General features: G+C 36.7%; 1 pseudogene; it reads left to right on the top strand.

Annotated features, from left to right (window-relative positions):
• Window positions 1–3,917: 3,917 nt before the first annotated feature.
• LOC136385993 (mitotic spindle assembly checkpoint protein MAD2A pseudogene) lies at window positions 3,918–4,727 on the top strand (annotated as a pseudogene).
• Window positions 4,728–5,954: the final 1,227 nt, after the last annotated feature.

The raw sequence follows: 5,954 nt of genomic DNA, 5'->3' as shown, positions 1-5,954 counted from the left end.
ATGAACTATTGGAAATAAATTCCTGATGTCACATTTTCATCTCCAAAAATTTCTGCATATAAGCACTCATGTAACCCTCACCCTGTCTCTATGAAGGTAGACAATTTTATAAATGAAGAAACTGAAACCAAGAGAAGTTTGAATCACTTATCAAAAATCACAACACTAGCAGGTGATTCAGGGAAGATTTGAATCTATTATGTGTGATTCTAGTGCCTATGCTCTCACTGTGTAGTTATTTCATAATAGGATGCCTCTGGGGGGTTTTAAATAAGGAAGTAGTGAAGCCAGCTTGACCTATTGCAAAGATCTTCTTAGTCACCATGTAGAAGGTAGATTGGAAAAGGCCACATTTGAGATAGAGAGACCAACTAAGAGGCTATAATTCATCTAATCCACTGCTTCTCAAATTTTAATTTTCATATGAGTCACCTAAAAATCTTATTAAAATGCAGATTCTGCTTTGGTAGATCTGGGTGGCACCCCAGATTCCAAATTTCTAGCAAGCTGCTGCTTGTTGCAGACCATATCTTGGTGAGTAAAGGCATAGGCTAAGTAAGGGTGATGAGAGCCTGAACTAGGGAAGTGATACTAGAAAGAAAAGATAGCAGAAAAGAGAATGTGGAATCTATAGAAAATTGTCAACAAGTAAAGCGTCCTCATTCACCATGTAACTCTTAGGGAGAGTTAAAGTAGCTTAAAAATTATATACCAAGTTAGCAATTAAAGCTATGATAGAACCCCAAACCTGTTCATTTCTCATCCCACTAATTTGGACACTCAAAGGAAGTCACACAGCACAGCTACAAAGCATTAGTGTTCCAAGTAAAATCAAATAATAAAAGTCTTTTGCTCTTGCATTACAAATAAAATTTAATTTACATTTGTTCCATCTTAAATGTATCTTTTTTTAAATGATGTATTTAATTATATTAATTTAGAATACAGAAGCATTGTATGGTATTTAGTTAAAAGTACTATGATACCAGAAGTCATGTTATTGAGTCACAGGGCACTTCTATCCCAAGTTTGATTAAGGGGAGATGTTACAAGTGGGTGAGATTTGGCCTGGATCTCACAGGGTGGGAAGGACCTAGACAAAATGAAAAGAATGCATTTACAGAGGTAAAATGGTGGTAATAAGATCTAGAGGCAGACAAATACATACTGTGAAATGCACATATGAGTTACATGGTAAGCTTCTGTTCACTCTTCCAAAAATTTCAGTTACCACAAAAAGGGGAACTACAGGAGACTTTCTCTGTACCAGTTGTTTGGGAGAAAAGAATTCATATTGCAATAGAAGACCTACTATTTTCGAAGGTGAAAGGTAGAGATAGGGCTGGGGACAGGACATAAAGTAACACCAAAGAGATGACGAGTATATCCATATATTCATCTGTCTATCCCAATAAGCATGTGTTTAACAAATGACTAGCTCACCTTTAGGAGAGGGGTACGGTGTTCTAGTTATTCTGCTCAGACCCTGACCACTCCCCACCCTGTGTCCAGGAAATATTCAGAAATACAAGGGTTATATGTTTAACCATTTGAGGAGCTGCCAGATAGTTTTTCCAAAGCATTTACAGCATTTTACAATTCTACCAGAAATGCAGTTCTCCATATTCTTACCAACACTTGTTATTTTCTTTTTTGTTATGCCCATCCTAGTGGGCATGAAGTAGTATCTAACTGTGGTTTGCATTTGCTGTTGAGAAAGGCCATCACCATTGGTTTGACCTGTGAGCTGCACCCAGGGAATTGGCGGCTCCCCTGTGCTTGGAATGTGCACTCTGCTTGCTTTCCCTGCTTCCAGAAGTTGCTCCAAAGACACTGCTTTGATAAAAATCTGGTGGTGAGACTATCTACACTGTGTGTGTGATTAAATCCAGTTGAGGCCCCTTGTGTATGTGACTGACACAATTTAAGGCCTCTATATAAACTTTTAAGATTTGGCCAGTGGATGTGGAAAACTATACATGTCTTACAGCAGCCCAAGATAGGCCTCTTAAGTTCCCTTGCTTGTTAAAACATTCACCTACCAATCTGGAGCGGTCTGCCTTTTTCTTTAGCTTCTCCCTGCCCTCAGCTAATGGGGGCTAGTTTCAGATCACTCCTGGGAAGCTCCTTGTGTGAGACTGGAAACCAGCACTTGCATTTCTCTGATGGCTACTGATGTTGAATAACTTTTAATGTGCTTATTTGCAACTGACTCTTGAGAACTGATCATAGGTACCTCTTTCTAAGTCTGGTAACAGAGTTACCATATGAAGCAGCAATTCTACTCCTAGGTATATACCCAAAAGAATTGAAAACATATTCACATACATACACACAAAATCATACAGGAATGTTCATGGTAGCTTAGCTTATAATAACCAGAAAGTGTAAAAACTACTCAATTGTCCATTGGCTGATGAGTGAATAAACAAAATATTGTATGTGATATATTCATACAATAGAATATTATTCACTCATAAAAACGAATGAACAGCACACCACTGCCCAAAGACTTTACCCCTCCACAGTCAGGAAGATCCTATGGTTTATGCCTTATGGTAGCTACATACCACCTCTTGAGGCAATGAGTAGAGAAATGACTAGCAACTTGAATGGGAAATTGATGAACCACTGGAGGGCAAAAGTTTAATATCTCAAATGTATTACTCCTCTATGTCTACCTTCCTACTCACATTTATTATTATCTTAATTCTCTCAACAATTTTATGTATGAGGAACTTGAGTACAAAAAATAATCTAATCAATGTCACATGCAGCTAAGAAGTGTCAGATATGGGATTTAAACTTAGATCTACCAGTCTGTGCTCTACCATTCAAATGGAAGCCTAGCGTAGCCATGGGAGTAACATATAGCCATGTTCCTTGGATGCTCCCAGGCCACGGGAAGACCTCTACAGTGGGTATGGCTGCCAGCCAAACCCTTCAATCCCATTCAAGAACTGATGGCGTTGGAGCCTTTCTAGGAAATGTGGGGCTAGAGGCAGTGGTAGAATTCAGGTTTGGCAGAACCTATTCCTAATTTGTTGTTGAGTTGGGTGAACCAGTTGTTAAAATGGCACTTGTAATCAGGTTTTTCTCTAAGGTGTGCACCTGGGCAGCTGCCCAATGTGGAAATCACAAATTTACATTCCTAACTCTTTTTTAACATTCATCTGCACAACAGAGTATTCTAAGTGCCGTAGTAATGTTCATTCTGTCCACAGGTAAATGGGAACTTACTCCTACAGTGAAAAGGTGGTTAAGGATAAATTGCACAGCCAATGATGTTCAGATAAAAGTGAAGAAAATTGCAAGTCAAGATGCCAATCAAGAAGCAATATAGAATATCTTAAATAACAGTTTTATTGTTTTTTTGTCAGTTATTATTTAATTTTTTTCATTAATATTTTAAAATTTCTTATAACATAATGTAGTTTTGTGTACCTCTTTTATTTTTTTTTATTTAAGTATAAAATGCATGAAATAATAAACTACCTTTCAGTATATCATTTCATTATACTTAAAATGGTCATTAGGACAGAGAACCAGTTGTTAAATTACTTAAATCCCACCACTGGTTATAAGGCTACTTAACTGTATAAAATGATCTGCTCAGGACCATGGGGCTTGCCCTGAGGCTTCCTTTGGCATTTTTTCCAAAAATTCAAAAATAAATTTAAATATTTGGGGGTGGTGCTAGTAGCTGAAATATGTATTGCTTGCAGGGTCCTAAAAGACTATCTTTTCTAAAGACTTCGCCAGATGAAGAAAATAAGCTTATAGAAGAAAATTGACTTGCCTAAAATCACATATCTGGTTCAATCAAGCACCAAGACTAGACTTTTGAACTAAGTGGTAGAAAGCTGCTGTGAGTCCTGCGGGTGCTGTGTGTAGTCGCTGCAGCAGGGGGCCTGGCCATGGTGTGGCAACTGTCCTGGAAGCAGTGTGGCTCCCTGCGCAGCAATGTGGAGATAGTGGCCAAGGGCTTCTCGTTTGGCATCAACAGCATTTTATATCAGAGTAGCATTTATCCATTTGAAACCTTTACTAGAGTGCAGAATATGGACTGAGCTTACTTGTAGCTACTGATCCTGAGCTCATGAATACCTATCAGGGGTCTCCAAACTTTTTACACAGGAGGCCAGTTCACTGTCCCTCAGACCATTGGAGGGCTGCCAAATACAGTGGTCCTCTCACTGACCACCAATGAAAGAGGTGCCCCTTCCAGAAGTGCAGTGGGGGCTGGATAAATGGCCTCAGGGGGCCGCATTGCGGCCCGCGGGCCGTAGTTTGGGGATGCCTGAGTCCTAAATAATGTGGTGGAACAACTAAAAGATTGGTTATACAAATGTTCAGTTCAGAAACTGGTGCTAGTCATCTTGAATATTGCAAGTGGTAAGGCCCTTGAAAGTTGGCAGTTTGATATTGAGTGTCACAAGACTACCAAAGATGACAGTACACCGAGAGTAAAGTCTCAGAAAGCTACCAAGGTGAAATTCGCTCAGTGATAGGACAGATCACAGCTACAGTGACATTTCTGCCACTGTTGGAAGTTTCTTGTTCATTTGATCTGCTGTTCTATACAATAAAGATTTGGTTGTAACTAAAAAGTGAGATGAGTTGAAACCACAGCTCATTACCAATTCTGAGCAAGTCCATTTGTGCATTCCTTCACTACTACAATCTGCAATGTAAACAGCGTGGTGGCCTACAAAATTCGTCTATGACTGAAGATGAGACAGGAACAATAATGTGATTCTCAAATGCGTTTTCTAAAACTGAGTCAATGATATTTCATGTTTTATTGCATTGATTAATTTTTAGATGGGAAAAAAATAACATTATACTTTACTGAACTATATATAATTGTTACATGTTTTAGTACCTGTTAGGTTTTCCATAAGGTTGACATAATTTTTTGCACACTGGTCAAAACGGAAACAGCAGATTGAAGCAGCACTATAATGTCTGTTCTTTTGAAGGTGGTAACTTTAAATAGAAAAAAATTTTACTATAAATCAAAATGTTTTCTTACATCAGACCTTTTGATCAAGTAACTTGACTCTGAATATAGGCAAATATGAATGATAACAATAAAAGTGAATATTCAGCATCTTTGTTTAGATCCTAAGTAACTGATAGTCCACAATAACAGAATATTACCATAAGGTCCTTTCACTAGTTTGTTTTCATTTTGTATACTTTTATATTGAAAATTTTCCAATCATTTTATTTTAATGTATATAATTTACACTTACAAAGTTGTTGCTGTTTCTACTGTTTAAATTCCTGTAATACAAAACTCTTTTAAAAATGTCTTTTTGTGCTTTATAAAATCAAGCTTTAAATGACAACGCTAAATAAAGTTTAAATTTGTCTTAAAAAAAAAGAACCAAAACTATATGAGGAAGTAACTAGAAGAAGTTTGTCCTCATCCTTAAATGTCCATTTTCTATTCTTCTTTTTCTTATGTTCTTTCCTCAGTTCTCTAATGTGGATATGCTTATAAAAGAGAGGCTAGTACACTTACTCAAAACAAGGTATAATAAAGGCTACTTATAAACACCCTTTATTATAGACTTTTCATGTATATTAATGGTTTATAAATTTATTATAGTTATATTTTACTTATTTGTTTATTGCTGAAATCCCTTAATGTAAGTTTTAGATAGCAAGGCATTTTTTAAAAATAAGCTTTACTTTTAAAAACAGTTTTAGATTTACAGAAAAAAATGAGCAAATTGTACAAAGAGTTTCCATAAATCTTATACCTAGTTTTTACTATTATCAGGGTATATATTCTTTTTCTTTTATTTTTTTCTTTTAATTTATTTTATTTTATTTTACAGAGACATAGAGAGAGTCAGAGAGAGGGATAGATAGGGACAGACAGACAGGAACGGAGAGAGATGAGAAGCATCAATCATCAGTTTTTTGTTGCAACACCTTAGTTG

Source organism: Saccopteryx leptura, chromosome X, assembly GCF_036850995.1.
Source record: "Saccopteryx leptura isolate mSacLep1 chromosome X, mSacLep1_pri_phased_curated, whole genome shotgun sequence".
NCBI lineage: Eukaryota > Metazoa > Chordata > Mammalia > Chiroptera > Emballonuridae > Saccopteryx > Saccopteryx leptura.
Note: the sequence above shows the minus strand (reverse complement) of the source record. Positions and strands in the feature narration are given on the sequence as shown.